General features: G+C 36.7%; 1 protein-coding gene across 4 annotated transcripts in view; it reads right to left on the reverse strand.

Moving 5' to 3' along the window:
• The window catches only part of LOC115211062 (uncharacterized protein C3orf18-like), a 52542-nt gene extending 42219 nt beyond the window's left edge, over window positions 1-10323 (reverse strand). Inside the window, exons 1-2 of one of the 4 annotated variants that reach the window (XM_036501756.1) lie at window positions 10119-10322; window positions 7000-7063 (exon numbers count right to left, since the gene is read on the reverse strand). The gene's annotated coding sequence lies outside the window, so the exon portion shown is untranslated. Of the gene's footprint in view, window positions 1-6999; window positions 7064-7413; window positions 7523-10118 lie in introns of those variants that run through there. The other 3 variants (XR_004998618.1, XR_003881462.2, XM_036501757.1) reach the window with 3 other exon arrangements.
• Window positions 10324-21202: the final 10879 nt, after the last annotated feature.

A 21202-nucleotide genomic window follows, 5' to 3' on the forward strand; every position in this document is an offset into this window, starting at 1 on the left:
TCAGACCAAGAACAATACAGATGTGAATACAGTTGCTTAACTATAAAGCTATGCTCATGTCATTGGAAAAGTTTTAGTTTATTATTTGACATTATAAAAAATTTTAGAGTCAAGGTGAACAGAAATGATCCAAAGGAAAGTACTAGACACAGATAAGAAAATTGTGAGTATTTCCCCAACAAATATAAGCTATAAATGTGGTCACAATACTTTGACTAGCTCATGGTTTTCCAGACGATAAATCAATATCATTGACATTTAAATCAAGAGACATTTGGAAAATGTTATAAATATTGTAGGGGGAAGATCAATTTTGATAACAATGTACTTTAAATGTGATCTGATTGGCTAAAAATGTCAGAGCTGTTTTCATAAGAGTGGTTACAAAATCACATTACCATGGTAATAATGTCATTGAATCATGTGGTTTATAACAGAGTGGCAGAGGTGAAGGCTACATGGTCATTAACACCTCAACACTTGAATTGTTATCTCTCTTATTGCACCTGGATATCTGATGCAGCATTTCAAGATATTACTATATTTAACTGGTAGGTTACTGTATTTGATAGCATAAAACATACCTTGACATATTTAATGCGACTTCAATTTCATTTCTCTTTTACTTGTTTCAGTCATTTGACTGTGGCCATGCTGGAGCACTGCCTTTAGTCGAGCAAATCGACCCCAGCACTTATTCTTTGTAAGCCTAGTACTTATTCTATCAGTCTCTCTTGCCGAACCGCTAAGTTACAGGGATGTAAACAAACCAGCATCAGTTTTGTCAAGCGATGTTGGGGGGGGGGGACAAACACACACACATATATATATGACGGGCTTCTTTCAGTTTCCGTCTACCAAATCCATTCACAAGGCTTTGGTCGGCTCGAGGCTATAGTAGAAGACACTTGCCCAAGGTGCCACGCAGTGAGAGTGAACCCGGAGCCATGTGATTCATAAGCAAGCACTTACCACACAGCCACTCTTATGCCTATAGCACATATTCAAAAAAAAAAAAAAAAAAAAAAGAAAAGTTTTCAGGCATTAACCATTTAGCATTCAAACCGGCCATATCTGACCTGAAAATATTCTACCAGTTTTATGTTCAAACCAGCTAGATCCAGCCTCTCAGACATCATCATCATTGTTTAACATCCGCTTTCCGTGCTAGCATGGGTTGGACGATTTGACTGAGGTCTGGTGAACCAGATGGCTGTACCAGGCTCCATTCTAATCTGGCAGAGTTTCTACAGCTGGATGCCCTTCCTATCATCAACCACTCCGAGAGTGTAGTGGGTGCTTTTACGTGCCACTGGCATGAGGGCCAGGCAGGCAGTACTGGCAACGGCCACACTCAAATGGTGCTTTTTATGTGCCACCTGCACAGGAGCCAGTCCAGCGGCACTGGCAACAAACTCACTTGAATGCTTTTTCATGTGCCACCAGCACAAGTGCCAGTAAAGCGACACAGGTAACGATCCCGCTCGAATGGCACTTTTTACATGCCATCGGTATGGAGGCCAGCTTGTTGCTCTGGCAACGATTACGCTTGTATGGTACTCTTAGCACTCCACTAGCACGGATGCCAGTCATCAAGTTTGATTTCGATTTCGATTTGATGACAGGCATCCGTGCTAGTGGAGCCATTCCTAAAATGTCATTCTACAAACAGACTATTACATCATTAAAATTTTGAAGTTATAAGTCAATGCATGATTAATTTAAAACTATGTGAACATATAAGCATTACATTTAGTAAAGTAATCTGAATGCTAAAGGGTTAAAGCTTATGGGAGGCCAAATTTCACTTACAGCACCTGGGTTGATTTTTGTTTTTTGAGACATTTTTGGGAAATAAAGCATGTCTTAAAAAGGGTAAAGATCCACCTTTGGTCATGAATGACCATGGGATTGCAACTAGAAAGTTACCCTCCAAGGCACAAGTCCATGCAAGACCAGCAGTCGCCCATGCATACCAGTGTCCTCTCTTATTGCTACCAATGTTATTCAAGGGAAAGGCAAAGGCTGATACAGCTTGGAACCAGTAACGACATTGCAACACATTTCTACAGCTGAGTGAATTGGAGCAACATGAAACAAAGTGTCTTGTTCAAGAACACAACACAGCCCAATTCAGGAACTGAGCTCACTACCTCATGATTGCAAGCCTGACACTAACCACTGAGCCAAAATGCCTTTTTTTTTTAAAGCATGCCATATACTGTTAAATATGATACCTTTAGAAGAGACCAAGAATGAAGTTTAAGTAGTGAGTAATCGAGATGGTAGGGCAGCATTGAGGTGATATGTTTTAAATTTTTTCTCATATGTTTCCATAGAGTGGCTGTGTGGTTAAGAAGCTTGCTTTGCAACCATGGGATTTAAGGTTCAGTAACACTGTGCAGCACCTTCAACAAGTGTCTTCTACTATGCTTGTGAGTTAATTTAGTAAACAGACACTGTGGAAGCCTATCGTGTGTGTGTATATACATGTGTGTTTGTATATATATATATATATTTAAGAGCATGGAATGCATATTCTGCATTGATTGCGAAATCACAGGTGATATGTAACTAAATTCTGTTTTTAAATGACTCGCTTTGAAGTTTTGCATTCGGTACAATTTGTTTATTTTAGTAGTTTTGACTGCAAAAGTCCATCCTAGCGTGCGGTACCTATGAATAATAGTACCCTCTATATAATATATATATATATATGTATATATATATATATATATATATATATTTAAGTAGGTGAATGAATTATCCTAGTATGGATAATTCGGTTAATCGATACCTGGGTAGCAAATTCACATCAGAAAACACGGTTGAAGCTACATGCCAAGGGCAGAACCCCGTGTTCTTGTGTGAAAATTTGTGTGTTTTTTTTATATGAATAAATGTAAAGAATGGAGTCGAACGAAGATTTTAACAAAATTTCTTTACTCTCGACACATGTTTCGAAGATTGCATACTCTTAATTCCGAAGGAATGAAGGGTGCATTATGCTGTCTTCTCATCAGGAAAGACAAGGAACCTCTATCAGCCTCAAGACGAACAAAAACTTTTTGATGACTGCCTACATGGTGTCCACAGTGATAATGAGTGTTTTTTTAAAAATAATCCGTTATAAGCAATGACGTCAAAATTGGTTGGAAGGAGGAAGTTTTAAAAATAGGAAGGGGACAGTATGTATGCTGTATGTATGGGGATGCACGGGTGTATGCTTTTGTTAATGAGTTTGAGTGTTTATGTTTGTGTATGAGTGTGTGTATATAACTGCATTTGTGTCTGTGTCTGTCCATATTGTCTGTATCCTTTCCTTTTGATAAGGGCAGGAAATATTGTGGCATTTGTAATTCTGAACTCTTCTAAATCCTTTTTGCCAAGTTCCCCTTGGTAAACAAACTAATAGAAAAATCCTATAAGTGTAAGCATTGGCAGAAATACACCTTCCATTCATATAAATGATAAATAATATAGATAACCTCTTTGGTTTTAATAGTTAGTTTCACGTCTACACCACTGCCATAGACAAATTCTTTCTTTCTACTCCGTTGCACGAAACAATACTACTAAATACCATTGGCGTATGTTTATCTCTTTCTCTCTACCTCTCCCCCCTCTCTCTCTATCATACGCACAATCAAACACAGACACAAATTTGTCACCTCACTACTAAATATATTTGACGATTGTCCCCCCCACACACACACACAATTACATACACACACAGACACAAATGCAGTTATATACACACACATAAACACTCAAACTCATTAACAAAAGCATACACCCGTGCATCCCCATACATACAGCATACATACTGTCCCCTTCCTATTTTTAAAACTTCCTCCTTCCAACCAATTTTGACGTCATTGCTTATAACGGATTATTTTTAAAAAAACACTCATTATCACTGTGGACACCATGTAGGCAGTCATCAAAAAGTTTTTGTTCGTCTTGAAGCTGATAGAGGTTCCTTGTCTTTCCTGATGAGAAGACAGCATAATGCACCCTTCATTCCTTCGGAATTAAGAGTATGCAGTTTTCGAAACATGTGTCGAAAGTAAAGAAATTTTGTTAAAATCTTTGTTCAACTCCATTCTTTACATTTATTCATATATATATATCATGATGATGATGATGATATATATATATATATGCATATGTGGATACAGGACATCACAAACAGTAAACAACACGAGAGATACAAAAACAAATGAGTTGAATACGCAAATGAGAGAAACAAATGGAAAACAGGACAAGTAACATAAAGAACGACCCTTCATCAGTTGTCAGCTGCCTATCTACTCCTCATTTCGAGCATATATATATACATTGGGTTGTCCAGAAAGTTCGTGTCAATTTATAGTAGCTTATCTTTCGACTTAGTTTAGAACGTGGTTGAGTCCATAAAATAGGATTTTACTACACCTCCATTTAGAGCACAGTTTAAACTGAGCTGGCAGAGACGTTAGCATGCCGCGCGAAATGCTTAGTGGTATTTCGTCTGCTGTTACGTTCTGAGTTCAAATTTCGCCGAGGTCGACTTTGCCTTTCATCCATTTGGGGTCGATAAATTAAGTACCAGTTACGCACTGGGTCGATGTAATCGACTTAATCCCTTTGTCTGTCTTTGTTTGTCCCCTCAAATGTTTAGCCCCTTGTGGGCAATAAAGAAATTTTTGTGGAAGAAGTTTTATGTTCCTATAACCTGTGTTAATTCTGTAACCCTTTAAAATGGAAGGTAAGAAAGTTCATTTTCGGCACTTGATGCTTTGAGAACCAGACAAAAATTGCTGCAGCTCGGCTGGGATGTGTTACTCCACCTTCCATATTCACACAGACGTTGCTCCTTCAGATTTCCACTTATTCAGGTCTCTGCAGAATAGTCTTAATGGTAAAAATTTCAGCTCCTTGGATGATGTAAAAAGATACCTTGATGAATTCTTTGCCATGAAACCACCTCAATTCTGGGAAGAGGGTATTTTCAAGTTAAAGGAAAGATGGAGATGCATTGTGCAACAAAATGGTTCATATTTGCTTGATTAAAAATGTAACGGTAAGTATTTATTGACCGTTTTCTTTCCTTTAAAAATCGGCAAGAACTTTCCGAACAACTCAATATGTGTGTGTGTGTGTGTCTCTTCCAATTGCTTGACAACTGGTGTTTGTTTGTTTAGGTTCCTGTAACTTAGTGATTTGACAAACAAGATCAATAGAATAAATACCAGACTTAAAATAAATACTGGGGTTGATTTGTTCAACCAAACCCTCAACAGCAGAGCCCTAGCATAGCTGCAGTTCAATAGCTGAAACAAGTAAAATATCAAAAGCCAAATGAGATCCAAATTTTCAGAGAAGTAACTTTTACTCAGAAATAAAAATCTGTTCCAACATTCAAGGGTTTTCTAGTCAAGTTTAGTTCTTCATCACATTATTTCAGTAAACATGTTGAAAGGAGATATATATATATATATATATATATAGTTAATCCAAACAAGAAAACACAAAAAACACAGCAACGCGAGGACGTGGAACAAATAAAGTATTATTGGACGCTCAGGAAAGAAGGAGGGTTTAACGGAGCTCTTCGTCGGAAACAAAGGAGAAGGAAAGATCCCGAGAAGGGAAGACAGAGGAAAAAAAATTGCTGGCGGTGCTCACGAGGTCACATGTTATATGTAGAAAAATACAAACTGGGACAAGAACGTAAAACATTTAGAAGACGATACAAAAAACACGGACGGGACATTCGAAGCCTTCAATCTTCAGTCAAGAACCGGATCATCCTAGCAATTTCGGCTGATTAATCTTGAGATCGGTCCAATCCGGCCAGCCCCAAGGAAAAACTAAGCTACGAGCATTAGATTTCTTGGAAGAAGGATCGAATGTATACGAAACAGGGACAGAAAAATGGACGATGCCACACGAATATAAAATACAAAAAACAATAATGGGAGAGAGAGAGAGAGAGAGAGAGAGAGAGAGACTGGGAGTCTCCAAAAGAAATGAATTTATGCATTTTACAAGTTTCTTAATTTCTACTGCAAAAGAAACTCCAAATTCATTTAACATCATCATCATTTAATGTCCGTTGTTCATGCTGGCATGGGTCAGACAGTTTGACTGGGCTGGCATGCTGGAAGGCTGTGCCAGGATCCAGTCTGATTTGGCATGGTTTTCCATGGCTGGATGCCCTTCCTAACTCCAACCACTCAGAGAGTGTAATGGGTGCTTTCAATGATGCAATTGCTTATTTTTAGAATGACATTGTAGGGTAGGTGCAAGAGGCCAGAACTAGCTGGTTTGAACATAAAACGTAGAATATATTGGCTAGCTAAATGATTAGGATGTAATATCAGAATATAAAATCAGACCCCATTACTTGACCAAGGTAATCCTATAGAATCTAGTCAGATATTATGCAGTCAACCAAAAACTGTAATTTTTTAAGATCTGTATGATTTAAACATTTTTTTTTTCCAAATCCTATTTATTTTTTTTATCAACAGCCCCTTTCTGTAATTCTTCGTTTTTTACTTTTCCAAAATTTCCAAATTTATGTTTGAAATATCCAACCCATGCTAGCATGGAAAAGGGACGTTAAACGATGATGATGATGATGATGATGATGATATGTTTTAAACATCTGAGATAATGGTTCTGGTTATATAAAAAAAGAAAAATATTAAAATTTCTGTTAAAAAAAAAGTTTCTCCCCACAACTTTTTCGTTTCCGCCTTTTCCAAGAAATTTCGTTTTTGAATTTACATATTTTAAAAGATTACAAGGTACATTACGGTTTTACAAGTTCAAATATTTGGCAGAGTTTGTGTCCATAATCCCTAGTGCTTAAAAAATGTAAATATAAGAAGATGGAAAAAAAAGAACGAAAAGAGACAAAAGCAAAAAAAGTTACAGAAAGTGGACAAAATTTAAAAAAATAAATTGATGTTTTGGCGACTAATTTCCGACGTTATTCTACAGTATTACCTTTGTTACTCCACAGCAAAGTTGGCATTGATAGAATTTCAACTCATAAAGTGCAGGGGCGTAGCTCAATACAAGATAATAAAATTAACTACAAGGTTTAATAAATTAAAGGTTACATATTCTGTCAATCAAGTTGCAAAAAAAAAAATAATAATAACAATAAATGCTGATGTTTTAAAATAAATAACCTGTTAATTTTTGCTACCACAGAACACCTTCAATGTTCACAAACCAATAATGATATCGTAGAATAACATAGAAATATGATCACGAGACACCTTTTCCATTTTAAACGGAAATATTAATAGGTGACAGATTTCAACTGGATCGATGAATATAGCACAAATATATTTGAAAGCTACAGCTGATTTGAAGAACGTAAATAAAACACTTCTACTGCAGTTATTGACTCACCTTGTTCACGCAATAAGAGGAACCCCCAAGGGAGACATAGAACTCCCACGCTTCTTGGATTTTTTACACGCATGAAAAAGTATTGACTAAGTAGCAAGCTTCACACAAGATTCTGCAGTATCGATATTGGAAACTGCCAATCGACATACAAGACTTAAGTTTTAATCTGTTTTGAATATATAAAGAAAAAAAGCGAATCAAAACAGATGCCAATCTTTTCACTTTGATTTCCATACAGATTACAAAATACAGTTATGTTAGGTGTAACGAAAGAGTTAAACTAAGACAGCTCAAAAGACTGCAACACAATAAAGGTCTTAGTAAATTTAAATTTAATTAAGTGTAATTTTTACATTTAAAATGGTCCCCGTTTACAGAGGCCCTTTCATGTGACTACAGTTAAGCATTTCGGTTTTTGAATTGCGTAGTTCCTCCTGATCACTAAAATAAATGGCAGAATCGAAGATAACGAGAACTTATGAATGACATATGACTATCACTTGTGTCAATGTTTCTTTAGATAATACGACCAAATAAACGGGATAGTAAAGATTTATTACGTGATAACTATGATACGTTTCTAACATTTGACTTTTAATACACAATTGCCGAGTACTAACAGCACGGCAAACAAGGAATTACAAAATTTATTTTACTTTCAATATTAAAGTATTTCGCTCTTAGAACTTCGCTGGTCTTTTATTCATTGATTGTTGATATTAGAGATAAATCTGAATTTATGCTGATTTTATGCTGAAGATAAAAAAAAACCCCCAAAAATTAACATTTATTTACTGAGAATTAACTGGTAAGTCATGAAGTGTAAATATAATATTGCCGCGGTGTAAGCCAAGAAAACATCTTTTTTAAGAACTAGCGAAGTTATAATTAAGAACGAAAGAATTCAATAATGAAAGTAAAAGAAATTCTGGGGCAAACGGTATATAACTGTGTCAAGTGGTGGAACCAGATCTTCGTTAACAGCAGGAAACAAACATTTATGCTCAACAGTATAAGAACAGAACTCAATTCTGCAGCAGATTACAAGGAAGCACGTGGAGTAACAACAGAGCGCAGTATGCATATTATACAATTTTCTGGTCACTTGTTCGCACGAAAAACCCCCAGATATTATCAAGATAACACTTCATTGATATTAATTAATGCTTATGATTATTACATTGGAGAAAATTCGCGGAATCTGTCATTAAGAAAAAAGGAAACATGTGAGAATAAGGAGACGTGTGAGAATCGACAAAAGATCAATTTTGTAGATAAAGCAAGTAGCTGCATTTGTTTAGATAAGATGCAAACATAAAAACACCTGCTTCCTTCGTAATAAGATAAAAAGCGAGAACCAATAAACTACGAAAAGAAATATATTTCAGATCAGGGTCCGTCGTTGGCGAGAAAACGAAAGCAATAAATTATATTCAAAAAGGATAACGATAAAGAAATTGTAGAGGGTTATTGAAAAAATACGAGGAAACCTACATTTACAGATTTATGAATAAAACAAATCCATCTAGCTATATCAAATTTTACAAAGCTTCAGATTTATCAGCTTACTAGGAATAAAGTTATAAATATAGCGGTTTTAATCCGCGATGTGACGAAAGGTTTCACATCAAGGCTACTTATAAACAGCATCGCACAGACCTAACCTCTGAAGACAACTAGAAACGTTAGATTTATCAATATCTATCTATCTATACACAATATATATATATATAGTGTGTGTGGTGTGGTGTTTGAATCTTTCTCAATTTCATATTGACATTTTCAGCTATTTTCTTTCCTGCTATATTATATATATATATAGTAAGAGAGAAAATAGCTCAACATGTCAATATAAAATTAAGATTCAAAAATTTTACGCACACACTAGATTTATACTACAAAAACCATGCAAAAGTAAATAAATAAATAAATAAAATAAAAAGGCAGTAGATGTTTGATATTATCTATTTTCTAATGTATAGAAACTGGTGCCAAATATATTTAGATTATTGATACGCAAAGCAGCTGATTAGTTTATAAACGGGCAATTTTCTTCGATTACATGTTTATTTAAAAGACGAAGTTAATTTCTCTTTAGCATCTATTGTAAGCACAAACTAGAAGTGAAAACACGGAGATTCCATCAAGCAAAAAAGACAAATATGTTAAACAAGGATTTTAACGACAAAATACTTGATTTTGATTTATTTGTGAAGGCTAATGTAGGGAATATTTGTTTTCGATATTACGTGAAATCATTTTAATACGACGTATAAACACAAAACATTATCATTGTTAATAATTATAAACAGTAAGACTATTAGCATGTTTTCTCTTTACATCGGAAAATCATTCTTCAATCGTAATTTACTTTCTGTCACTGCCTTATTTTAGGTAGTTCTTTAGAAAATTAACAAGTGGAGGATGCCTACAGGCATCATGATAGCAGTGTTAGTAGATGCTAGAAAATCAAACAATATTAATGGAAGGGTATGTTCAAGAAGAGCTTCAGCAAAACAAAAATGTACCATTCTGTAAAGATAAGAATCGATGTCACCTTCCTTTAATATTAATCAGTTTATATTCTCACGACGGTCTCTACAGAAGCTGTTAATGTTCAACAGGTGCTGTGAAGACTACAACACGATATCTGAAAACAGACTATATGCGAATGAATTAAATGAATGAATGGAAAAAGAAAGTACCTTAAATTACTGATTTAGAGGCATCAGTTGGTAGAAATGGGAACAGAATGTTTCTATCGGCATGAGATGTCTCGCAGAATAGTGAAACTAAAAAAAATAGAGTGAATGGCAGCAGGCGCAACGACGGTACGATATCGCTGAAAGTGAAACTGCTGTTGTTATAGACGACTGCTAACGACATCCCGAGTTCAATTTCCCGGAAGTGATGTCACAGTCCAGACCGGGTACTGCTTTCTCTGGTAAGGTTTTGGGATATCCCTGTACAGTGTGTTATATACTAGCAGTATCGCCCGGCGTTGCTCGGGTTTGTAAGGGAAATAACTATATAAGCACTTTTAGAGAGTTATAGCCAAAAAATGCATTAAAAATGGAAAAAAAATTATCGTAAATTTTTTTTAAATCGTTGACTCATCGTAGACATTTTTAGAGAGTTATTTCCCTTATATAATAGCGAAAAAAATGCATTAAAATGGAAAAAATGATGGTAATTTTTTTTTAAATCGTAGACTCATCGTAGACGTGCGCTAATACCCAGAAGGGCTCGATATGAATCACGACTATAAGATACTCGGTTTTGGTTAAACTGCACCGCAAAATGTGGGAGTAGTTAGGAATCTAAATCGTAGGAGACAGACACACAACTTCACTTTTATATATAAAGATATGCACATTTAATACCTCAGCTATCCGAGTGTATTCATTAAGGCATGAATTTTTAAAACAACTTTTTAGCATGTATGCATGCGTGTCTGGATGAGTGTGTATGTATGCAGTGTGTGTGTGTGCGTGTGTGTATTTTGTGTAAATAAGGTTTATTGATTTGGTAAGAACAGAAGGCAGCTGTACTGCAATGATGGAAATGGTAAAGAGAGGTATTCAAGGGGTGGGGTAGGAGACAGCATTCTCTAACTTCTCAATTCACAATGGGGCAAAAGAAGAGGCGTGTTTATTCCGTCTAATCTCCTATCTTCTAAACTCAGTCTCAAGGATCTTAGCATAATCTTCGTTCTAAAACTCCATTCCTATCACTGCTGCATATCAGCCTAAATACCTGGGATGTGTTTCAAAAAGGAAAAAAGTCACAACAGTAACATCAAGCACATGTATGTATGTATGCATGCATGCATGCGTGTGTTCATATATATATATATATATATATATATATATATATAATATATATATATATCATCATCCGACTCGTGGCCGTGGCACGTAAAATACTCCAATGCGACCGTACGACAGGCACCCTTGCCAACCCCCTTTGCTTGTGAAGACATGTTGGGGCAAGCGAAATCGAAATCGAATTGAACCAGCCAGGATCCCTGGTCTGGTGGTACGTAAAAAGCACTATCCGACTCGTGGCCGATGCCAGCACGCCTCGACTGGCTTCCGTGCCGTGGCACATAAAATACACCATCTGACCGTGGCCGTTGCCAGCCCCGCCTGGCACCTGTGCAGGTGGCACGTAAAAAGCACCCACTACACTCACGGAGTGGTTGGCGTTAGGAAGGGCATCCAGCTGTAGAAACATTGCCAATTTAGACTGGAGCCTGGTGCAGCCTTCTGGCTTCCCAGAACCCCGGTCGAACCGTCCAACCCATGCTAGCATGGAGAACGGACGTTAAACGACGATGATGATGATGATGATCATCGTTTAATGTCTGCTTTCCACTTTCCATGCTAGCATGGGTTGGAAGATTTGACTGAGGGCTGGCGAACCAGATGGCTGCATGAAGCTTCAATCTTGATCTGGCAGAGTTTCTACAGCTGGATGCCCTTCCTAATGCCAACCACTCCGAGAGCGTAGTGGGTGCTTTTACGTGCCACCGGCACGGAGGCCAGATAGCCGCTCTGGTAATGATCATGCTCGGACGGTGCTCTTAACACCCTACTAGCACGGGGCTCGAGTGCCAGTAAGGCAATATATATATATATTACTGTTGTGTCTGGGGAGAGTCATTTTTGTTGTGTCTTGCAACCTTTTCAATAGCCTTGACTCTGTCCGTTATTTACACTGCATTCCTTTTTATTCGTTTGTGTGCATGTGTGTGGGTCAGTGTGTGTGTGTGTGTGTGCCTAGGCATGCATGTATGTATGTATGCATGTTTGTGTGTGTATGTATATATGTGTGTGTATGCATACGTATATATGTATGTGTGTGCATTTGTATGTATGTATTCTGCATATTCATGTACTTGCATATCTGCATTTGTGTATTTTTTATGTATGCGTGTGTGTAAGTGTGTGTTTGAATATGTATGCACCTCTGTCTGCTTGTGTGTGCATGTCTGTGTGTGTGTGTGACAGACATGCACACACATGGAGTCAGAGGCGCATACATATACAAGCACACGCTCACACACACACACACACACACACACACATAGAAAATACACAGACATGCAAGCACATGAATATGCAGAGTACATACATACAGATGCACACACATACATACATATATACATATGCATACTCACACATATATACATACATACACACATGCATACATACATACATACGTACGTACATGCATGCATGCATAGGCACACACGCACACACACTGATCCACACACATGCGCACAAACAAACAAAAAGGAACGCAGTGTAGATAACGGACAGAGTCAAGACTATTGAAAAGGTTGCAAGACGCAACGAAAATTTTAGGAAAATAAAAATAAGAAATAAGTGGAAATTTTACCGGTGAGTGTGTTAAATTATATGGCACAAAAAGAAAATGACTCTCCCCAGACAACAGAATATGCTTCAACACATGAACTCATATAAAGAATCTTGCAAACCAAATCCCCAAACGAAATATATATATATATATATATATATATATATATATTTATATATATATATATATATATATATATATTATATATATTTATATATATATATATATATATTATATATATATATATATTATATATATATATATATATATATATATACATGTGTGTGAGTCGTCTAAGGGACCATAAGTCAAGAGTAAGATGCACTTATATATCTATCAATAGAGTGAGTAGGGCCCATACTGAAGTCAAGGAGGACACACACATTATAATGCATATCATGTATGCTAGAAGAACCCTACTTTTCAGTAAGGGGTCTGCCTGAACTAGACGCACTGACCCAGAGGGCTCCTTCAACATGGCAATGGGTGCTTTTGACAGTGCAGATGTGTGTGACCTCTTCGGTCTCTTCATCTGAAATATACTGAAAAAGAAATTCACTTCAACTAGCTTTGGCCTCTACAGAGATGATGCACTGGCAATATCAAGAGGTACCAATGGCTACACACTAGGAGACAATTGAAAGCAGTTGCCATATTGCCTTCTATTATGCAATTCAAACAATGATAGACATAAACCAAATCATAAATAAAAAATAAAATATATTTTTATAAAACATATAACTAGATCACAAAAGAACAAAAATGAATAAACAATATATAATAAGTATATAATATACTTATTATATATTCTTTATTCCTTTTTGTACTTTTTGTGATCTAGTTATATGTTTTATAAAAATATATTTTATTTTTTATTTATGATTTGGTTTATGTCTATCATTGTTTGAATTGCATAATAGTGGTTTTATCTCTAATTTATATATTTATATTGTGAAATTTGATTTAATACTAAATTGAATTTATATATTTATATTGTGAAATTTGATTTAATACTAAATTGAATTTTTCCCTAATATTATATATATATATGAGTGTGTGTGTATACCAGCAGAGATACCAGGCACTGCTTGGGATTAAAATGGCATAGTTTTTTTTATTGCTTCACTTGCTTTGGTCATGTGATTGCGGCCATGCTGGAGCACCACCTTTAGACGAAGAAATCGACCCCAGGATTTATTCTTTGTAAGCCTGTACTTATTCTATCAGTTTGTTTTGCAAAAAGGCTAAGTTATGGAAGATGTAAACACAGCAACATCAGTTGTCAAGTGATGGTAGGGGTTCAAACATGCACACATGCACACACACACACTCATACACAAATATATGCACATACACACACACACACATACATACATATACACACATAGAAAGCACCATTAAAGTGTGATTGTTGCCAGTGTCACCTGACCGGCTCCTGTGCCAGTGGCACGTAAAGAATGCCATTTCAGCATGGTCATTGCCAGTGCCGCCAGACTGGCTCCTGTGCAGGTGGCACGTAAAAAGTACCATTTAAGTGTGGTTGATGCCAGTACCAGCTGACTAGTCCTCATGCCGGTGGTATGTAAAAACATCCACTACACTCAGATTGGTTGGCGTTAGGAAGTGCATCCAGATGTAGAAACTTTGCCAGATCAGATTGGAGCCTGGCACAGCCTTCTGGCTTGCCAACCCTCAGTCAAACTATCCAACCCATGCCAGCATGGAAAGCAGACGTTAAACGACAATGACGATGATGCTAATACATACATACATGCATACATATATACATGCATGTACGCACTCACTTACTCATAATGTGTTGGGGCAGCTGTAGTCTATTTAACTGAATATAGTAAATATTTTCCTGCAGACCACCAGTGCATTGTTGAAGCTGTCTGTCAGAATTTGAACTGCGTCATTAACAAAGTTAATTACTGCTCAGAGCATTACAATCTTTGCCACTGCCCACACCCATACAGACATGATAATATCACAAATTGAATAATTAGCACACAGGGCAAAATGCTTAACAGCACTCCATCCGTCTTTATATTCTGTGTTCAAATTCCTCTGAGATCTACTTTTTCTTCTTTTCGGGATTATTAAAATAAATACCAATTCAGCACTAGGGTTGATGTAATCAACCCCCCCCCAAAAAAAATTGCTGGCGTTGTGCCAAAATTTGTTGCCAATGTCAGTGTTGTGTAACTGGCATGTAAACAATACCATTCAAACATTGGGCCTCACCAAGACAAGTGACTGAGACCTTTTGGCAATATAGTGTCGGTGGCACATAAAAACACCAACCGAAGACCCGGCAAGACTAGTCAGGCCATAACCCGTGGCCCCTACTTGGGACGTAGTCAGTCCCCTGTGCATACCTTCCTTCCTTCCTTCCTGTGACACTTGTGAAGACCTGTGAAGACCTGTTGAGGCAAGTGAAAATCAAATCAAATCAAATCAAAATGGATGAACATCAATGGAATTTGTATCTTTGTGGTACCAGTGCCGGTGGCACACAAGAAAACCATCCGAACGTGGCCGTAGCCAGTACCGCATCGACTGGCCTCCGTGCTGTGGGCACGTAACAAACACCATCCGATCGTGGCCGTTCGCCAGCCTCATCTGGCAACTGTGTCGGTGGCACATAAAAACACCATCCGAAGACCCGGCAAGACTAGTCAGGCCATAACCCGTGGCCCCTACCTGGGACGTAGTCAGTCCACCTGTGCATACCTTCCTTCTTGTGACACTTGTGAAGACCTGTTGAGGCAAGTGAAAATCAAATCAAAACAAATCAAAATAGATGAACATCAATGGAATTTGTATCTTGTGGTACCAGTGCCGGTGGCACACAAGAAAATCATCCGAACGTGGCCGTAGCCAGTACCGCATAGACTGGCCTCCGTGCTTTGGGGACGTAACAAACACCATCCGATCGTGGCCGTCCGCCAGCCTCATCTGGCACCTGTGTCGGTGGCACATAAAAACACCATCCGAGCGTGGCCGTCTGCCAGCCTCGTCTGGCACCTGTGTCGGTGGCACATAAAAACACCATCCGAGCGTGGCCGTTCGCCAGCCTCGTCTGGCACCTGTGTCGGTGGCACATAAAATCACCCACTACACTCTCGGAGTGGTTGGCATTAGGAAGGGCATCCAGCTGTAGAAACACTGCCAGATCTGACTGGCCTGGTGCAGCCTTCGGGCTCCCCAGACCCCAGTTGAACCGTCCAACCCATGCTAGCATGGAAAACGGACGCTAAATGATGATGATGATGATGATGATGATGATATATATATATATATACATACATATATATATGTATGCATATATATATATACATATATATATATACATATATATATATACACATATATACATATATACACATATATACATATGTACATATATAAATATATATATATACATATACCGGAGTAAACACATAAATGTGAAGCAAGGTGGAAAAAAGAGTACTCAAATACCAGAGGTAGAGTAATATGCTTTATTTAAAAGCAGCAGAAATTTAACAAAAGCTGTTAACAGTTTTGTTAACAAAACTGTCCGACGGATGGGAACGTGAAACTCTGAGTAACAGCTTTTGTTAAATTTCTGCTGTTTTTAAATAAGGTATATATATATATATATATATACACACACACACACACACACACACTATACATGTGGAAAATCGGTGTGTGTTTGTTTGTGGTGTTGTTATCTAACTCCTCCTACATTGTTTTATTGATTTTGATGAAACTTGACATGTTAGTAGAATTCATGTCTGGAAACCTCATGATATACTTAGATTGTTGAAAAAACTGATAATGCAGCCCCAGTTAAGGCATCTTTATATCTACCTCATATAACTATTTTTTTTAAACACCCAAGAGAAATAACCCATTTCAATGTTTATGTTTGATTACCTTGAATATTGAGTTTTTGTGTGTCCAATTTCTAATTTTTGCAGGCAATATCACTTTGTTTTTTACTTTATTTGACACTGGAAGCCTCATGACATAGATTGTTGAAAATATCAATGAAAAGGCCCATCCAATGGATCCTCCTATCTACTACATATTACTAATATTTTATTTAAGCAGCCCAAGGGAAATAACACATACCACCTGCGGTTTTTAGTGATGCAATCAATATTTGATTCCCCGATCTCTTCATTCATGCATTTCTATGCATACATACTTTTTTGAATGCCCATTACTCTGATAATTCTGCATTTTTATAGTTACACTTTCTCCATGACAGTAGATAAATTTTTTTTCCACAATGTATTTGTAGTGGCTTCATGCAGGCATAGCATGGATTCGACACTTGATTGCCAAATTTAACTTAACACTTCGGCAGTACTTTTCTCACGGTAAAACAATAGTTTTTCTGTGCAAAAGGAAATCATCGTTCCCATCTCTAGCCTGGTGTGATACACATGTATCTAAGTTTCTGGGTAGTAACCCATCATTAGTTTGTGACAATCACTGGCTAGGGATGAGAAGAAATTCCAAACGCAAAATACTATATGCTTTTCCCAGTGACAAACCATCGCTAATCTTGCAAAAGGAGAAACAAGCAATAATAAATTTCTGAGCGAGATGTAAACTGAAGCAGCACGACATCGTGAAGTATATTTGCTACCTAAATGATATATATATATATATATATATATAGGAGTAGGAGTGGCTGTGGGGTAAGTAGCTTGCTTATGAACCACATGGTTCTGGGTTCAGTCTCACTGCATGACACCTTGGGCAACCAAAGCCTTGTGAGTGGATTTGGTAGACGGAAACTGAAAGAAGCTCATTGTATATATGTGTACATATATATATATGTATGTATATGTTTGTGTGTCTGTGTTTGTCCCCTCAACATTGCTTGACAACTGATACTGGTGTGTTTACATCCCCTGTTACTTAGCGGTTTGGCAAAACAGACTGATAGAATAAGTCCTGGGATCGATTTGCTCAAGGCGGTGTTCCAGCATGGCCACAGTCAAGTGACTGAAACAAATAAAAGAGTAAAGAGTATATATAAATACAAAAGTAAATGACGACTTAAGCCCTATTGTACCTAAAGTAATGAACCTTTGGTAAATGTATTCTTGTCTCCACTAGTTTGCTTGTGTATAGCTTAATAAAGCTATACATATATACATATATATTACTCTTTTACTCTGTTACTTGTTTCAGTCATTTAAGTATGGCCATGCCGGAGTACCGCCTTTTAGTTGAAGAAATCGACCCCTGGACTTGTTCTTTGTAAGCCTGGTGCTTATTCTATCAATATCTTCTGCTGAACCGCTAGGTTATGGTGACGTAAACACACCAACATCAGTTTCTAACTGATACATATATATATATATATAATATATATATATATATATATATATACACACACACACATATATATATGTAAGTGAGGTAAGTGAGATAAGAGTTTGTATTAATATTGAAAGTGTTCAAACTGAAATTATCTCACATTACAATAGAGATGTTATTGTTTCACTTTTGACATGTAATACTGAAATAGTGTAAGAGATAAGAGATTGCTCCTGGCTTGCATTAGGCAAGAAGTTGAAAAGTTTTTTGGCCCATGATATATATATTTATTTTCACACTCATAAAGCACTGAGTCACACAGGCAACTTGGATAAGCGTTTTATAGGTGCAAAACTGATGGTCACTCTCTGACTGGCCATTAGTGGTCTAATGTTTTAGAGTTTGCCTCTTTCTTGGATAAATGAACTACTGACAATATATACATACATACATATATATATATGTATGTATGTATGTATGTATGTATGTATGTATGTATGTATGTATGTATGTATGTATGTATGTACTTTAAGGTAGTCAAGAAGATTATTAAGAATAATATTATAATAAAAGGATAAAACTTCTTTGAATTCTGAGTATATACCAAAATTTTACCACAATAGAGGAAGGAAAAGAAAATTACAAAGAAATAGTTTGATATTTATACTTATTATTTATCTAAATATTAACTTGTTAGATGGTATCTATGGAGATTTAACTGGTATTTAATAAAAGAACACTGAGGCTAAAGAACATGTTAACTATATACTAATTTAATTAAATCGAATTATTTTAAGTTGTGGAGATACTTGTATTGTCTTATATAAGCTAAGTATGAATTAATTGGGATACAAAGATTAGATTTATTAAAGGCTATAATAGAATAATAAAATGATCAGTTAGTGTAGAGCACCATAAAAAAGGAATAAAGGTAGCCTAATCACTAAGACCATAATGAAGCATAATATACCTTATTAACTTCAATAGAGAAGATTTATAGAAACTGTATAATAATTTAAGTATTATGAACTAAAAATTGTTTAACTTATTTTGCTTATTACAATCAAGACTGATACCCGGTATTGGTTAAAAGAATATTGTTGTTAAAAGGACGTGCTAATTATATACTAATATTAAATTAAGAGGTATAATATAGGCCTTAGATATACAAGGATTTGATAAAACTAGTCTATAAATTAAAACTGAGCTCATAAAACAGTGACAAGCAAAATCTGTTACAAGTCTTTCTTCCTGATACCTTAGTAGCTTCTAAGCTGAAGTAGCTTCTAAGCTGAAGTGAAGGCAGCATGTTCTTTGTCTATCTTCTTAACTTCTTGGAGATTTTAAGTAAAATTATACTAATGTGTCCATCTGTTTTAATTTAATTAAATTCTATGTCTTTGCGCAGCTGAGGATTGCTCTGCATTTAAATTGATGTAATGGTTGCATTGTTCAATTAAATGGAGTTGCATGAAATGATTGTACTGCCTTGCTTCTGGATATCCTTGTTACTTATTTTGATTATATATATATATGTATATGTTTGTGTGTCTGTGTTTGTCTCCCCAACATCACTTGATAACCGATGTTGGTGTGCTTACGTCTCCGTAACTTAGTGGTTCAGAAAAAGAGACTAATAGAATAAGTACTTGGCTTATAAAGAATAGGTCCTGGGGTCAATTTGCTCGACTAAAGACAGTGCTCCAGCATGGCCACAGTCAAATGTTTGAAACAAATACAAGAATACCGTTACTTTGTATAATGCCATGACCCGACAAGCAGGTGCGATATAATTGAAAGAGCATGCAAGGTTAAGAAAATTCATTTTGGCCTCTGTGTGTACACGTTCTCATTGTAGTAGTAAACCATAGATAGTGATAGAATGATGTTGTAAGAGAAAAGAAATTGAGCTAGTGAAAGTTATAGAGTCGAGTGAAGTTGTGTCTAATAGTTGGCTATTGTAACCTTCTTTTTCCCTCTGGCCTTTTGTCTTTAGTGGCTGCCTGCTTGTGGCCATGTCGTCTCGGTTCACTAACAGTTGCTTTAACTGATTTTTGCCTTATTAGTATTTATAACCATGCAAAACCAGTCAGAAAGAGAGACACATCGTTGGTGGTACCTGTTATTTCAATTCTAACTTTTGGTGGCCTAGAAGAGGTTAGAAGGGTCAAGTGGGAAAGACATTATTCTGCTCAGCGAAGCCATCTGGTAAATGTAACTGCTGTCATTCATTGAAAAACTCATGTTTTACCGCGAGAAAAGTACTGTTGAACTGTTAAATGAAAGTTGGCGATTGAGGATCGAATTCACACCATGCCTGCATGAAACCATTACACACACACACACGCACACACACACACACATATGTATGTATGTATGTATGTATGTATGTATGTATGTATGTATGTATGTATGTATGTATGTATGTATGTATGTATGTATGTAGATTTGGCTTAAACAAGTACAATTTTCTAATCGTAAGAACCATAAGCATAGGCGCTTGTATGAAGAACTTTGTGACGTAATTTTTCAGGGCGTGCAGAAAATTCGTCGCCCTACGCGTATCTCAGGCAAGCCCGATTGACGGTATTTTCTTGCCTTAGAATTTATCTTGAACCGGTAATGTTCCTGGGAGCATTGCCAAGCCAGGGATTTAGAAATCTTCAACATTCCAGAGAGGGGGATTTGAAAGGGGGAAACATGCTCTGGGGGTCACTGACTTCTTGTTTTGTTGTTATTTGAGGCCTTCCTGTTGCTGTTGTTATTGGTACTACTATTACTGCATTCGCAGCTGTCGGTTTTAGGGTGGCTGCTACTAATGCTACTGTGTTCGCACGCCGCTGTTCGTGCTGCTGCTGTTGCTTTTGTGGTTATAGAAATAGGGTTTCTTTCTTTTCCTCTGCTTTGTTGTGGACAGAAAACCTTGAAATGGTTTGTCATCACACAAGTGGCACCATAACATTTTGCCCTCAGCAGTAACATATAATTTTGTACCATCCGGCAGATTGGTCAGGTCGGAATAGATTCCATACTCTCTTGATCAGTTTGGATCAATAACTATATCCCTTTCCCTGAAGAA

Source organism: Octopus sinensis, linkage group LG4 (genome assembly GCF_006345805.1).
Source record: "Octopus sinensis linkage group LG4, ASM634580v1, whole genome shotgun sequence".
Classification (NCBI taxonomy): Eukaryota; Metazoa; Mollusca; class Cephalopoda; order Octopoda; family Octopodidae; genus Octopus; species Octopus sinensis.